Source organism: Marmota monax, unplaced genomic scaffold, assembly GCF_021218885.2.
Source record: "Marmota monax isolate L192 unplaced genomic scaffold, Marmota_monax_Labrador192_F-V1.1 WCK01_AAM20220418_F8-fsc00038, whole genome shotgun sequence".
NCBI classification, from domain to species: Eukaryota; Metazoa; Chordata; class Mammalia; order Rodentia; family Sciuridae; genus Marmota; species Marmota monax.
In genome coordinates this window covers 9,510,060-9,527,154 of record NW_026692498.1, presented here as the reverse complement: position 1 = coordinate 9,527,154, position 17,095 = coordinate 9,510,060, and the positions used below count along the sequence as shown (strand labels likewise).

Sequence of the window (17,095 nt, the reverse complement as noted above, 5' to 3'; positions counted from 1 at the left end):
CTGCTCAAGGACCAGGGTGGATCCGGGTTTAGGGAGGATCCTGCTGGATTAGGGTGGGTCCAGGTTTAGGGTGTATCCTTCTGGGAATAGGGAGTATCCTGCTGCCTCAAGCACCCACTCCTTGGGTTTAGGGCAGTTCCAGGTTTAAGGTGGACCCTGTTGGGAATAGGGCGTATCCTGCTGCCTCAGGATACCTAGTAAGAATAGTGTTAGGAGAATAAGATAAATGTATCCACAATAATGGACCTTCTTGCCAAAATACTCCTGTAGGAATATTTCTGCTGGGAATAGGGTGTATTTCTGCCTCAGGCACCCGCCCGCTCCTTGAGTTCCAATTGAGTTCTCACAGGATTCAGAGAGTATTTGGTATGCAGAGCCCGGTGGAGTGTGTGGATTTCCCCAGAACGTGCGTGTAGAGCCGGTGAGAGTCTGGAATAAAGAGTTGCTGTTTGAATCTACAAGGCTGTATGGTGGCTCGGTTATTTTGTGCCCAGCCAGACTGCGGCAAGCTTCCAGAGTGACTGGAGCAGGGCTGTTGTCCTTCTGATCCTCAAGCTTCTCTGGTACTCCTTTTTCTTTGGAATGGTCAGCTTCAAGGGCATAGCAACATCTGGAGCGCATGCCATCCACAGCTGCAGGCATGAGTCTGGTGTACTGAATCCAGGACCTATCTCTGCAAACTTGACTGCAGTTGGGGTGAATAAAACAACGGTGAAAGGGCCCTTCCAAAGAAGTTCAGTGGTTGAATATTTCATTCTTTGACCCAGACTCAATCTCCAGGCTTGAAGGAGTGTGCACCTGTGGTCAAATTTAGTGGCAATCTTTCTCTAACCCATTGGTTGTGAACCTGTAAAGTTTTCCCTAAGGCCTGAAGCTGTCATCTCAGGGTTAATTTTCCTACCTCTCTTAAGTCTCCCTGTAGTCCCCTAATAAGAGGGGGGCTCCCATATATTATTTCAAAAGAAAAGAATCCAATCCTCCTAGTGGATCTAATCATCAGCAGTATAATAGGGAGAAGTTCATCACAATGTAACTGAGTCTCCTGACATAGCTTACCCAATTGAGCCTTAAAGTCCTGTTCATCCTTTTAACTTTACCAGAACTCTGCAGCCTATAAACAGTATGTAACTTCCATCTGATGTTTAAACTCTTGATCAGTAATCGTATCAATTCTGCCCAAAAGCTGGCTTGTTTTCTGAGCCAATAGTTATTGGGACACCAAATCTGGGAATAATTTCCCAGAGATGCATCCTAGTATCTCCCTAGCCTTTTCAGTGCAGGTGGGAAAGGCTTCCATCCATCAAAATATGAACACATAAAAACCAAAAGTTATTTATAGCCCCGTGAACATGGTAGTTCAGTGAAGTTTACTTCCAAGCCTTCAAAAGGTGCTCCTCCTATAGTTTGGATTCCTGGTGGGAGCTTTTGCCCCTGACAAGGATTGTTGTGAGCGCAAACCTCACATTGTTTGCAGATCATCCAGGTGCTGCTTGTGAGCTGGGGGACATATAAATGTCAACTCAGAACTGTCTCAAGTGCTGTATGTCCAAATGTATTCCTGTGGAACTCTCTGATAAAAGCTGGGGCTAGAATCTCCAGAATGGCTATTCCGGCCATCAGAAAATCTCCACTCTCCACCTGGGAGAAAATTTTCTTTTTCAGTCTTAAATCACTTACTTTAATGTTGGGAGTGTGTTGGCTCCCATTCTGTTAGCTAGTCAGCCAGGCAGAAGGGCAGCATTAAAACCTGGGACTGGATTTTCTTTCCGTTTCTTGCAGACAGCTAACCTGGCCTCTCTGCCAGCTCTCTAGTTGCCCTCAGAAACCATAGTGTTTCCCTTCTGATGACCTTGGCAACATATAATCACAGCCTTCTTGGGAGCCCACAGTGCATCCAAAAGTTTAAGAATTTCTTGCCCATACATCATGTCCCTTTTCTTTTCTCTCCTGAGTTAATTAGCCTACATAAGGCCATATGAACAAGAAGGGTAGTGAACCCATATTTTGAGTCTATGTAAATATCCACACAGATTCCTGCTGTCAACTGAGGTGCTCGAGTCAAAGCAATAAGTTTTAGTTTTTGAGCTGAAGTTCCCTGAGGCAGAGGTTCTGCCTTGACAATGGAGTCCAGAGTGACCATTGCATATCCAGCAAAACATACCTCATCTTTTATAAAACTGCTTCCATCTGTGAAGCAGTTTGTATCAGTGTCCTTGAGAGGTCTGGTCTGCTGGAGAACACTTCCCATGACCTCAACACATTTGTGATCAGGTTTTCCAGGTCCAAATGGGCAGCAAACTTGCTGAGTTTAGAGTTCTGATGACCTCAATGCAGATACATGGGTTTTCACATAACATGCCCTGATATTTGATCATTCTTTTATTAGTCAACCAATAGTGTCCTTTATATTTTAACAATGTCAAAATTGAATGAGTAACTCTGATAACCAATTCTTGTCCCATGGCCAGTTTATCATCTTCCAAGACCAGAAGAGCTGTGGCTGCAAGGGCTCAAAAAAAAAAAATGTGGCCAGCCCTGGGTTACAGAGTCCAGCTGTTTGGATAAATAGGCCACTGGATGGTGCCAAGTCCCCAGCATCTGAGTCAAAACTCTCACAGACACTCCAGACTGATCATGGACATACAGAAAGAAAGGCTTTGTGAGGTCAGGGAGCCCTAATCCAGGTGCACTGGTGAGTGCTTGTTGAATGTCCTCAAAGGCCTTTTGCTTAGTTGGCCCCCACATCAGAAGATCTCATTCTCTCCCCTTTGTGGCTTCTTAAAGGGGTTTTTCCATGACTGAAAAGTTAGGGATCCATATATGGCTGAACCCAGTAGCCCCCAAGAATTCTCTAGTCTGATGGCAGGTTGAAGGGACTGGAATTGAGCAGATTTTGAGGCCCAGTTGTTGTTCTGTTCTGTTGTTAAGTAAGATGGTAACCAAGGTATTTGACGTTTTGTCTTGATAGATATAGGCTTTTAAGTCAGAGTCCAGTGCTGTCCCAAGGATGGTGTATTGAAGTCCCTGGGAGGAACTGTAATTTAGGGAAGGGAGGCATACATAGAGCCTCAGGTGCTTTAAGATGCAGGATTTTTTGTTGTTGTTGTTGTTTTCTCCTAGTGAAGGATCTTGGCTGTTAGGATTCTTCAACTCTTAAATATAATGTAAATACTAGCAGAGACTGATGACCTGAGACATTATTTGTATAAAAGACACCTATGTAAATCTCACCATGGGTCGTCTGCCAAGGTTGGAGGGCAACGGTGTGGTCCCATGCAGGTCCCAGTGTGGCAGCCACATTGTTTGTGCCTACCTAGGTGTTTCTCTTTGTTTGCATGGCTTTATCGTCCTGCCAGGTGGGAGCCTGCTCTAATTGTATATAGTGACTGCCCCACTTGTGTTTTTGTTCAGTATGCCTGGGTGCATGGGGCTCTGTGGCCCTTCCTGTTGGTGGCTCACAGCGTGTGGCTTGGAGCCAGGGTGGCATGTCCTTTTGGAGTAAGCACCCTATGGCCCACTATTGGCTGTCAACATGAACATATTCCGGTTCATTTGGGGGCTTGCAGCAGCTGAGCCCTCTTGAGGCGCTTGGTCCCATGTAATCAGATGCAGATGTATGTGTCTATGGGACCCCTGCCATATTCGTCAATCATCAACTTCTGAGCAAGTGGGAAGAAACTGAAAGGAGGGGCTGGGGCCCAAACATTCATTCCTTCTCTGTTCAAGGCTTAGCATTTGAACATGGCAGTGGGTACTTTTCTGCTGGGGCCACTGGAGGCTTCCCCTTTTGTCTGGCCATGCTTTTTTTCCTTATAAACATTTGGACCATTGGCTTTGTTCTAGTGAGATGCCCCTTTGAGTGAACTCTGGGTTTGTGGTGAGGGTAGCTGTAAGGAGATCCATCCTCCTTTTTATCTTTCTGGTCTGCCTGTCTTTGAGTCTCTGGATCTTGATTGATGAAAACAGTGGTGGCCACCTTAATCAACTCAGGGTACACTTCTCAGTAAAGTCCTCTAGGATTGTAATTTTTGGTAAATGGGTCTCTGAGCCTGTCCCACAAAGGCTGCATTGATCACCTGTTGCTTGCGCCTGTTCATTTCTTCACTGACAAACTTGCACTGTGGCTGCAATGTTTGTATGGTGCCCCTCCTCTCCCGGGCACCTCTGGGCAGGGAGAGGGGCAGCAGTGGTGGTGGCCTGGACATTTAGTTCTGAGTCAGTTGGGCACATCTCTTTTGATCATCGCTTCCAGTTTCATAGGGCAGAGGGGCCTTAGGTAGATGTGGGGCCGAGAGAAATGTTCAGAGCTATCGAGGGTGCGAGAGGGAGATGCTGGAGCATCGGGAGGCTTATCTCAGCTCTGTTTGTCTGAAGATGCGCTCGGCTTAGGCTAGGGCTCAGGGCTGGCTCCGATTCCTTCTAACTCTTGGGCACAGACAGTGTGTTTTGTTCTCTCTCTCTCTTTTTTCTATTCTTTTAGACTTTCTATGAGGGCTTCTTGACATTTTATCTTTAGACCTTCTTCTTTGTTGGGGCCCATCCTAGGTCTGGATAATGGGCTGCATCAGATCAGTCATGGCCCAGGGTTTCTCCGTGTAGGAGGGAGTATGATTTTTCCAGCTTATGAGCACAATGGTGGTGAAAGGCTGGCACACAAAACTGCCTTTTCTCCCTCAGGTGTTTTCCTCTGGTTAATATGGGCAGGTCCTTTAGTCCCTTGCAGGGGCATCTGGAGAGTTCTCATCTGAGTTGTGGCTCTAGTCTTGGGACGTGAAAGTGTTTTTGGCCTTAGGAAGACTTTGGCTCTGAGGACATAACAGAGGAAGGAATAGCCAGTATTGGGGGGCCATCATTTGTTGCCTCTGAGGACAAGGGGGCTAGGGGACAGTCTGTTGTCCCTATGGTCTTGGCAAAGTTGGGTAGAGTGGAACATAAGGTCCTGCGTCCTCTTCTGGCTCACGGGAAAACTGTTTCCTTTCCTGTCTTTCGTAGTCAGGTTTTCTGTTTAGCTGCTTTCCGCTAAGTCTTAGAGACCACTATGCACCTGGCAAACATCAGCTTGGACTGTCCATCTAGACAGGCTCTCAATCAAGGGGGCTGTTTCTGTACTATCTCTTGCCAGCAATCAATATAAGAGAATTGGTTCAGGGGTTCCAACAACAATCAAATGGACCTTGGCAATGACTCTCTCATCTAAAGGTCCTTCTGGTGGCCAGCCCACATCTTGGGTGAGCCACTGCAACATTTGTGGAGTGAGTCTCACCCCACAGTTACCAGGAAAACCTTCCTAAAGGTTTCTAACACACATTTCAGATGGCTCAGTTTCCTTAGTGTGCCTCCCATGTTCCACCCTGCATCAGTGTCACACAGTTAGAACAAAACACACTTAGGACAAGACTCGCTTTGTCCATCTCCGGCCGCTCTGCATTTGCTTCGGCCCTCGGGTTGGGTCGCAACCCTTCCCTTTGTCCATCTCATTCACACACTTTCATACAGACATGGCCAGAACAAAATTTCTATACCGCCCCAATTCCAACAATTCCAAACCAAACTAAAAGGGCACCACTGTTTCCCCTCCTGCTCGCTGGCCCCGATCAGGGGCTACTCAGGCGACTCCCTGTTTCAGCTCCAACCACTTTGGAGGGGTACTTGGGACCCAACGGAGGTTGATCAAGGCTCACTTCCACCCACTTAGGCCTCAAAGGGGAAGTCAGGTGGGCTGCAAAACCAAATGGACCTGGGTCCTACCTGTTCAGCAGGGCGGTGCTCCAAAACCCTAATTCTGATTCCTGCTGCCTTTGGGTTCTGTTGTGCTCCGAGGTGGCAGCCCCAGGGCCCTGGGTGAGTTGATCATCCTTCAAGCCAAGAGTGGCCTGGGTGCACCAAGGGAACTGCTGTCCCCCCATCACCCCAGGGAAGCTGGTCTCCGGAGACAAGAGAGGCAGAATAGCCTTCCTTACCTCCTCTGTCCCATCTGAGTTGCCAAAAATGTTGTAGGGACAAATGAGGCAAGGCACAGAAGATAGCAGGAAACAGTTTTATTTGGCTGCAGCCAGGTTCAGAGGGCACAGCTTTTGCTGTAATCGATCAATCCCCTGAACCCCGAGTTCAGGGAGTTTCAGAGTTTTATACCCAGTGTGTAAAGGGAGGGGCTCAGAAGTTCACTGTCTGCAGAAATTCACATAAAAGCAGCTTTTTCTTTCACTGTTCTGGGCAAGTTAACACTTCAAGGACAACACCTGAGAAGGGGAGAGCTTCTTTTTCCCTTTCTTTCCTCCCCCTGCAGCTGTTACCATGTAGCCCAATTGTAACTTATCTTAAAAACGTAGACATCTCTGTGAAGCCCCAGCTCAAGGCCAGAGGCCTTGTTTGCACATTTCTTCAAGGTACTATACTGGATATGTTTGTGAAAAACTATAAGGGGGTGTCCAGCACCTGGAGTGCTGGTATCTTCTCCACTAGTAGCCAAGTAAATAGGGTGACATGAAAATAGGAAGTTTATCTACAATGGACTCTTTTGCTGACAGTCTTAAAATCAGCCATGGTGAAGAGGGCCTTTTTTGTGGAGAAAGGGGGTGCCACTTCATGATGAGCTGGGCTGAGAGTCCTCTATAGAAGGTGAGGTAGCCTTCCTCCTGGAACACCAGGCAGCTGTCTGGAAGAAGGACTTGTACTTGGTTCCCTCCTCCTGGAGCCAAGTTCTAATGACCTTGTGTGGATAAGCAATGCAGGAGGCACATCCCTTAGAAAGAGCAGCAGCTGCCATGAGTCCAAAAAAAACTTGTGGAATGTTGGAGTCTGTAAACAAGTCAAAATAACACCTGGCATTTTGCCAGGGGAATGTTAGAGTTTGTAAACAAGTCTGGATGGTGCCTGGCAAAATGCCAGAGGGAGTGATTTGAGAAGTAACAAAACCGAGCCATTAAGTGTAGAGATTCCTGATTGGTTGACTGATGTATCTAGTTTATGCTAATTAGATAAGCTGTGTGGAATGTATAAATACTGCTCCTGTCCTGCAATAAGCGGCTCCCACTCCTGCTGTATCAATGTACACAAGTTGTTCGTCACCCCCCGGTTATTTTGCTGCAGCTGGACTGCGGCAGTGGAATTTTTCTCAGTTCCACTTGTGGAAGAGGCTAATGGATCTTCTTTCAGATACTTCTTTAAACTTTCATAAATAGCAAAACAGATGATAGTTTCTGAGATTCCTGCATATGAGGCAGTTAGTCCTCTATAGAAGCCACGGACGCCCTCTGTCTGGTAAACATATCCAGTGCACCGGAGTGTGTTCATCTGCTTGGAGCCCCTTATTTTTCCCTCTAGCTGCATCCGAGTTTTAGCCATCTATATAGGATTCATTAAGGAATTTGTGACAAAAGCTGCAGAACCAGCTGAGAAAATATGCACAATATTGCTATTAGGCACGAAAATGTCATTAAATTGCTCTTTGGAGTAACATGCAAAGTACACAGCCCTTGACGGTGCCACTCCAACCAAATTTTGACCCAATCCTCTAAAGAGTGACTTTGGTCCTTCCTTCTCCAAGATGGACTTTAGAACCTGTAGGAGTCCAGGTGTCACCAAGTCGGTCTCACCATTACAGCTCCATTAATGGTAGTAAAAGATACCATCACAGACATTTCTGAGGATCGTTAGGGATCATGGAATTATTTGCAAACTTTTGTTCCAATATGATGGCAAACCTAGAAGAAAAGGGAAGATTTACAGACACAGACAACCTACCAAATTTGAATGAAGAAGATAAAATAAACCTTAGCAGACCAATAACAAGCAACAAGACTGAGCAGTAATAAAAAGCTTTTCCCAAAAAGAAAAGTCCAGAAACCGATGAATTCCCAGCTGTGTTCAACCAGACCTTTTAGTTTTAATTGTATTGTTTTTTATTTGTTCTTTTTAGTCATACATAACAGTAGAATGTATTTTGACATATCATACATACATGGAGTACAACTTCCTATTTTTGTGGTTGTACATGATGTGGAGTTACACTAGTTGTGTATTCATATATGAACAAAAGAAAGTTATGTATGATTCATTCTATTCACTTTGCATTCTCATTCCTCCTCCATTGCTCCCACTCTCCCCTGTCCAATCTAGTAATTCTTAATTCCTCCTTTCTCCACCCAACCCCTTCCTATTGTGAGCCAGCATCCACATATTGGAGAGAATGTTCAGCCTTTGGATTTTGGGAATGGCTTGTTTCACTTAGCATGATAATCTCCAGTTCCATCCATTTCCAAGCAAATTCCATAATTTTATTCTTTTTTATGGAAGAGTAGTATTCCATTGTATATACACCACATTTTAAAATGTATTCATCTGTTAAAGGGAACCTAGGGTTGTTCTATAGCTGAGTTATTGTGAATTGAACTGTTATGAACATAGATATGGCATATTGCTATGGTATGCTGATTTTTTATATATGACAGTGAAATGCATTACAATTCTTATTATACATAGAGAGCACAATTTTTCATATCTCTGATTATATGCAAAGTATATTCATGCCAATTTGTGTCTTCATACCTGTACTTTGGATAATAATGATCATCACATTTCACTATCATTAATAATCCCATGCCACTTCCCTTCCCCTCCAACTCCTCTGCCCTATTTAGAGTTTTCTCCCTCTTCCTATCCCACTATGAACCAGCCTCCTTATATCAAAGAAAATATTCAGCATTAGGTTTTTTGGGATTGGCTAACTTCACTTAGCATTATCTTCTCTAACTCCATCCATTTACTTGCAAATGCCATGATTTTATTCCCTTTTGTTGCTGAGTAATATTCCATTGTGTATATATGCTACATTTTTTTTCATTCATTCATCTAATTGAAGGGCATCTAGGTTGGCTCTACAGTTAGCTATTGTGAATTGTGCTGCTATAAGCATTGATGTGGCTGTGTCCCTGTAGTATGCTGTTTTTAGGTCCTTTGGGTATAGACCGAGGAAAGGGTTAGCTGGGTCAAAAGGTGGCTCCATTCCCAATTTTCCAAGAAACCTCCATACTGTTTTCCTTATTGGCTGCACCAATTTGCAGTCCCACCAACAGTGTATGAATGTGTACTTTTTCCCCACATCCTCACCAACACATACTGTTGTTTGTTTTCATAATAGCTGCCATTCTGACTGGAGTGAGATGAAATATTAGAGTGGTTTTGATTTGCATTTCTCTAATTGCTAGAGATGTTGAACATATTTTTCATATATTTGTTGATTGATTGTATGTCCTCTGCTGAGAAGTGTCTGTTCAGGCCCTTGGCTCATTGATTGATTGGGTATTTGTTTTTTTAGTGCTTAGCTTATTGAGTTACTTATATACCCTAGAAATTAGTGCTCTATCAGATGTGTGAAGGGTAAAGATTTGCTCCCAAGATGTAGGCTGTCTATTCACCTCACAGATTGTTTCTTTGCTGAGAAGAATTTTTTTAGTTTGATTCCATCCCATTTATTGATTCTTGATTTTCATTATTGCACTATAGGAGTTTTATTAAGGAAGTTGGGGCCTAATACCACATGATGGCGATTAGGGCGTACTTTTTCTTCTGTTAGCCACAGGGTCTTTGGTTCAATTCCTAGGTCCTTGATCAACTTTGAGTTGAGTTTTTTGCATGGTGAGAGATAGGGGTTTAATTTCATTTTGTTGCATATGGATTGCCAGTTTTCCCGGCTATTTGTTGAAGAGGTTATCTTTTCTCCAATGCATGTTTTTGGCACCTTTGTCTAATATAAGGTGATTGTTATTTTGTGGGTTAGTCTCTGTGTCTTCTATTCTTTACCATTGGTCTACCAGTCTGTTTTGGTGCCAATACCATGCTGTTTTTGTTACTATTGCTCTGTAGTATAGTTTAAGGTCTGGTACAGTGATGCCACCTGCTTCACTCTTCCTGCTAAGGACTGCTTTAGCTATTCTGGGTCTCTTATTTTTCCAGATGAATGTCATGGTTGATTTTTCTATTTCTATGAGAAATGTCATTGTAATTTTGATTGGAATTTCATTAAATCTGTATAGTGCTTTTGGAAGTATGATCATTTTGATAATATTAATTCTGCCTATCCAAGATCAAGGTAGATCTTTCCATCTTCTAAGGTATTCTTTGACTTCTTTCTTTAGGGTTCTGTAATTTTCATTATATAAATCTTTTACCTCTTTTGTTAAGTTGATTCCCAAGTATCTTATTTTTTTGAGGCTATTGTAAATGAGGTAGTTTTTCTCATTTATCTTTCTGAGGAATTGTCACTGATATAGAGAAATACTTTTGATTTATGAGTGTTGATTTTATATCCTGCCACTTTGCTGAATTTATTTACTAGTTCTAGATATTGAATCATATCATCAGCAAATAGTACCAATTTGAGTTTTTTCCCCCATGTGTATCCCTTTAATTTCTTTCATCTGTCTGATTGCTCTTGCTAGTGTTTTAAGAACTATGTTAAATAGAAATGGTGAATGAGGGCATCCCTGTCTTGTTCCTGTTTTTGGAATTTCTTTTTTTTTAATTTTTATTTTTTTTCTGTTTTTGGAATTTCAATTCAACTTCAATATTTCTCCATTTAGAATGATGTTGGCCTGGGGCTTAGCATAGATAGTCTTTATGATGTCGAGATATGTTCCTGTCATCCCTAGTTTTTCTAGTGTTTTGATCATGAAGGGATGCTGTATTTTGTCAAATGCTTTTTCTACATCTATTGAGATGATCATATGATTCATATCTTTAAGTCTATCTATGTGATGAACTACATTTATTGATTTCTGTAGGTTGAACCAACCTTGCATCTGTGGGATGAATCCCACTTGATTGTGGTGTATGATCTTTTTGATGTTTTTGTATTCAATTTTCCAGAATTTTATTGAAAATTTTTGCACCTATGTTCACTAGAGATATTGGTCTAAAGTTTTCTTTTTCTGATGTGTCCGTCTGGTTTTGGAATCAGAGTGATATTGGCCTCATAGAATAAGTTGGAAGTGCTACCTCCTTTTCTATTTCCTGAAATAAATTGGAGAGTATTGGTACTAGTTCTTCTTTAAAGGTCTTGTGAAACTTGGCTATGTATCCATCCAGTCCTCAGCTTTTCTTAGTTGGTAGACTTTTGTTGAAGTCTTCTATTTTGTCATTTGAAATTGATCTGTTGAATTGTGTATATCATCCTGATTCAATTTAGGCAAATTATATGACTAGAAATTTGTCAATGCCTTTGATATTTTCTATTTTATTGGAGTGCAAGTTTTCAAAATAATTCCTAATTATGTTCTGTATTTCTGTACTGTCTGTTGTGATATTTCCTTTTTCATCACATATGTTAGTGATTTGAGTTTTCTTTCTCCATCTTTTCATTAGCTTTCTAAGGATCTATCAGTTTTATTTATTTTTTCAAAGAACAAAACTTTTTGTTCTGTCTTTTTTTTTGTTTCTTTTGTTTCAATTTCATTGATTTCAGCTCTAAGTTTAATTATTTCCTGTCTTGTACTGCTTTTAGTGTTGATTTTTTCTTCTTTTTCTAGGGCTTTGAGATGTAATGTTAAGTCATTTATCTGTTGACTTTTTCTTTTTTTAAGGAATGAACTTTATGCAAGTAACTTTCCTCTTAGAGCTGCTTCCATAGTGTCCCACAGATTTTGATATGTTGTATCTGTGTTCTCATTCACTTCTAAAACTTTTAAAATCTTTTCCTTGATGTCTTTTTTAACCCATTGTTCAATCATTAACATATTATTTAGTCTGCAGGTGTTGGAGTGGATTTTATTTCTTATTTTATCATTGGTTTCTAATTTCATTTCATCTAATCTGATAGAATTCAGGGTAGTATCTCTACATTTTTATATTTTCCAAGAGTTGCTTTGTGGCATAATATATGGTCTATTTTAGTGAAGGATCCATGTGCTTCTGAGAAGAAAGTTTATTTTCTCCTTGAAGGATGAAATATTCTATATATGTCAGTTAAGTTTAAGTTATTGATTGTAATATTGAGTTCTATAGTTTATTTGTTCAGCTTTTGTTTGGAAAATCTATGTAGTGATGAAAGAGATGTGTTAAAGTCACACAATATTATTGTGTTGTGGTCTATTTGACTCTTGAAGTTTAGAAGAGTTTGTTTGATGAACATAGATGCTCCATTGTTTGGGTCATATATATTTATACTTATTAAGTCTTGTTTGTGTATGGTTCCCTTGAGCAGTATGTAGTGTCCTTCTTTATCCTTTTTAATTGACTTTAGTTTGAAGTCTGCTTTCTTTGATATGAGGCTGGAAACCCCTGCTTGCTTCCACAGTCCATGTGAGTGATATAATTTCTCCCAACTCTTCACCTCAGTCTGTGGATGTCTTTTTCTGAGATGAGTCTCTTGGAGGCATCATATTTTTGGATCTTTTTAATATCCAATCTGCTAGTCTATGTCTATTGATTTGTGAGTTTAGTGTATTAACATTTAGGGTTATTATTGAGACATGATTTGCATTCCCAGTCATTTTTATTTTTGGTATTTAACATAACTTGTTTTCTCCTCTAAGTAGATTTTCCTTTAATGTAATACCTCCTTCTGATGATTTTCATCATTGTTTTTATTTCCTCTTCTTGGAATATTTTGCTGAGGATGTTCTGTAGTGCAGGCTTTCTAATTGTAAATTATTTTAACTTTTGTTTATCATGGAAGGTTTTTATTTCATCATCAAATCTAAAACTTAGTTTTGCTGGATATAAGATTCTTGATTGGCATCCATTTTCTTTCAGAGCTTGGTATATGTTGTTTTACAATCTCCAGGTTTTGAGGGTCTGTGTTGAAAAATCTGCTGAGATAAAAATTGGTCTTTCCTGATATGCGATCTGTTTTCTCTCTCTTGCAGCTTTTAAGATTCTATGATTATTCTGTATGCTAGGCATTTTCAGTATAATGTGCCTTGGTATAGATCTGTTTGTAATTTGGTACATTTGGTGTCATGTAAGACTCTTGTATTTTATTTTTTCCAATTCATTCTTCATGCACGAGAAATTTTCTGATATTATCTCATTGAAGAGATTGTGAATTCCTTTGATTTGAAATTTTGTACTTTCCTCTATCCCAATAACTCTTATATTTGGTCTTTCAGTGCTGTCCCATAATTCTTGGATGTTCTGTTCATGGTTTCTAACTGTCTTCACTGTGTGATCAACTGTATTTTCCAGGTTTTATACTTTATTTTCATCATCTGATGTTCTTTCTTCCAAGTGATCTAGTCTGTTGGTTATGCTTTCTATTTAGTTTTTTTATTTGATTTACATATGCTTTATTTGAAGGATTTATGACTGTTTTTCTTTCAGAGTCTCTCTCTCTCTCTCTCTCTCTCTCTCTCTCTCTTTTGAAGTAATCTTTTGTTACCTGTGTTTTCTCTCTTATCTCATTGTTGGAGTGATCAATTTTTGCCTGTATTTGCTCATTTAGGTCATTCTTTAGTTCACAGATCATTTTAATTATGAACCTTCTGGATTCTTTCTATGACATTTCATCAACTTTGCTGTCTGTGGGTTCTGTTATTATAGTTTCCTGGTTTGTTTGGGGCACTTTCCTCCCTTGTCTTTTCATGTTGTCTATGTGTCTTCCTTTCTTGCAGTGTGGATCTGAGGTATTACAGTTTCTTCTCCATATTCATATAGTACTGTGCAGATTGTCTCTATCTCACTTTGATGTTGGTCTTCCAGACCCTGCTGGTTTCCCTCAATGAACGCTACTGCATTCTGATTCTGGTTCCTGTGCAAGTTGGTGTGGGTGGTTCTGGGTCACTGGGTTTGACCTCCTTCAGTGGTCAGCCCATCGGAAGGGGCAGTCCTTCACCAGAGCCTAAACTCTGGTGGTGTCTGCCCTGCCAGGGGAGGGGTGAACAGAGCCTGCTAAGCATCTGGGACCCACACACCTGGTGTTAGTTGATCTGGTCCACAGGACTTGATCTCCCTCGGTAGTCTCTGTTATGCTGATTTTTAAGTTCTTTGGGTATATGTCAAGAAGTGGGATAACTGGGTCAAATGGTGGTTCCATTCCAAGTTTTCTGAAGGAGCTCCATACTGCTTTGCAGAGTGGTTGCACCAATTTGCAATGTATGAGTGTACATTTGTCCCCATATCTTCTCCAACATTTATTGTTAATTGTATTCTTGATAATTGCCATTCTAACTAGAGAAAGAAGAAATCTCAGTGTAGTTTTATTTTGCATTTTTCTACTTGCTAGAGACGTTGAACATTTTTTGACCACTCATATTTCTTCTTCTGTACAGTGTCTGTTCAATTTCTGTAGCACATTTATTGATTGGGTTATTTGGATTTTTGGTGTTAAGTTTTTTGAGTTCTCTATATATCTAGAAGATTAATGTTTTATCTGAGGTAAAGGTGACAAAGATTTTTTCCCATTCTGTATGCTCTCCCTTCATGTTATTGATTACTTGCTTTGCTGTAAAGAAATTTTTAGTTTGACACAATCCCATTGTTGATTCTTGATTTTAATTCTTATGCTTTATGAGTCTTTTCAAGGGATTTGGTTCCTAAGCCAACATGATTCAGATTTGGGCCTACTTTTTCTCTCATAGGAGCAAGATCTCTGGTCTAATGCATAGATCCTTGATCCACTTTGAGTTGAGTTTTGTGCTGGGTGAGAGGTAGGAGTTTATTTTCATTTTGCTACAATGATTTTCAGTTTTTTAAGCAACACTTTTTGAAGAGGCTATCTTTTCTTGAATGTATTTTTATGGTGCCTTTGTATAATATGAGATAACTGTATTTATATGGATTTGTCTCTGGTAAGCCAGACTTTTTAAGAAAGAAGTGGTGCCAATATCTCTTGAAAAATTTTACAAAACCAAAAGGGGAACACTCCACAGTTTATTCCATAAAACCAATATCACCCTGATACCAAACCCAGGTAAATACACATCAAAGAAAGAAAATTTCAGACCAATATTCTTGATGAATAAGAATTCAAAAACCCTCATTGAAATATTAGTAATTATTCTTCAAAAACACAGTTAAGAAAATTGAACATAATGATTCTATGGATTTCATCTCAGAGATTTAAGAATCATTCAACAAATGCAAAACAATAAATGTAACTCAACACATGAGAAATAAGAACAAAAATCATATGATTATCAATTTAGATGCATAAAAAATATTTGAAAAAATAAAGCACCCATTCATTTTAAAAACAGTGAAGAAAATAAAGATAGAAGGAACTTACCTAAACATCATACATGTATACATAACAAACCAAAAACCAACATCATATGGAATGGGGAAAAATTAGAAGCATTTTTTTTTCTAAAATCAGATCAAGACAAGGATGTCAAATCTCACCATTCCTGTTCAATAAAATACTTGAAATTTTAGCTGGAGCAATTAGAGAAGAAAAAAATTAAAAATTTCTTATTTTTTTCCTCAAAGGAAATCTAAACAAAAAGTGTAATACTGGTGAATCATAATACGAGATTTGAAATTATACTACAGAGCTATGGTAAGAAAACTAGCATGGTACTGCAATAAGAAATGGACAAATGGACCAATAGAATAAAATAAAAGATAGAGAACAAAACCTACACAGATTATGATCATATGACCTTAATAAAGGTGCCAAAAACATACATTGGGAAAAAAAGAGAATTTAAAAAAAAATGATGCTAGAAAAATTGGATATCCACATGTAGAAGACTAAAACTAGATCCTTATCTCTAGTCCTGTACTAAAGTCAACTCAAAGTGCATTAATGCTCTAGGATTTAGACCCCAAACTTTGAACTCCTAGGAGAAAACACAGAAGCATCACTCCAACATATAACCACAGGGGAAAATTTTCTTAATAAAGCCCCTAAATGTCAAGAAATAAAACAAAAAAATCAATAAATGGAATTGCATCAAACTAAAAAGCTTCTGCATAGAAAAGGAAACAACTAAGTGTATGAAGAGAGAGCCTACAATATGGGACAAAACTGTTGCCATTATTCTTCTGAATAATTAATATCCAGAATACACAAAGAACACACACAGGAAAACCAATTTAACACCAAAATAACAACAACTTATTAAAAATGGGAAAATAAACTGAATAGACATTTTTCAAAAGAAAAAATCAAATGGCCAACAAGTATATGAAAAAGAGTTTGATATCTTTAGTTAACAGTGAAATTCATTAGGCTTTTATTTCACTTCAGGTACAATGGACTCATCAAGAATACAAGTAATAGTAATGGCTTACCAGGACTTTGGGGAAAATGTACAGATATATGTTGTTGGCAAGACTACAAATTAGTACATACACTGTGGAAATCAGTATGAAGTTTCCTCAAAAGACTAGGAATGAAACCACAATATGACCTAATTCTACTACTCCTCATAAAATTTCCAAAAGAAATAAAGTCAGAATACTACAGCAATATGTGCATACCCATGTTCACAGCAGCACAAATTAAAAAAAGCCAAGTTATGGAACCAGTTTATGTGTCCATCAATTGATGGATGAATAAAAAAGTGTGGGATATGTACATAATAGATTTTATTTTTGTTCTTTATAAAGAAGAACAAAATTATGTCATTTGCAGGGAAATGGATTGAACTGGAGAGCATTATGTTGAGCAAAATAAGTCAGATATAATGGATCATAAATTCTCTCTCATATGTGGAAACTAGACAGAAAAAAGTAGGAAAAAGGAACATCGTGAAAATAGAATGAAGAACCAATATCATGGAACATGGAGATCAAGGAAAAGGAGGAGGGGAGAGGAATGGAGAGTGGAGGATGTAATTGAACAAATTATATTATGTGCCTATATACATATGTCACAATAAACTACACTATTATTTGAAATTATAAAAAGACTATATTACACTAATAAGTGAACAAATATTTGTTACAGAAAGATAAAAATGGAAAAATGCATAAAACCCATATGTAATGAAATGATAGTTGAAAACTTACCAAATCTTATGAGAGATATGGACATCCAGGTTCAGGAAGCTCAAAGAACTCCAATTAGATTCAGCAAAAAAAATAGTATTCTCTAAGGCATATTATAATCAGGCTATCCAAAGTATAAGAGAAAAAAAAGGAATTCAGAATACAG

General features: G+C 39.3%; 1 pseudogene; it reads right to left on the bottom strand.

Annotated features, from left to right (window-relative positions):
* Window positions 1-4,013: 4,013 nt before the first annotated feature.
* On the bottom strand, window positions 4,014-7,631 carry LOC124092703 (solute carrier family 25 member 33-like; annotated as a pseudogene).
* Window positions 7,632-17,095: the final 9,464 nt, after the last annotated feature.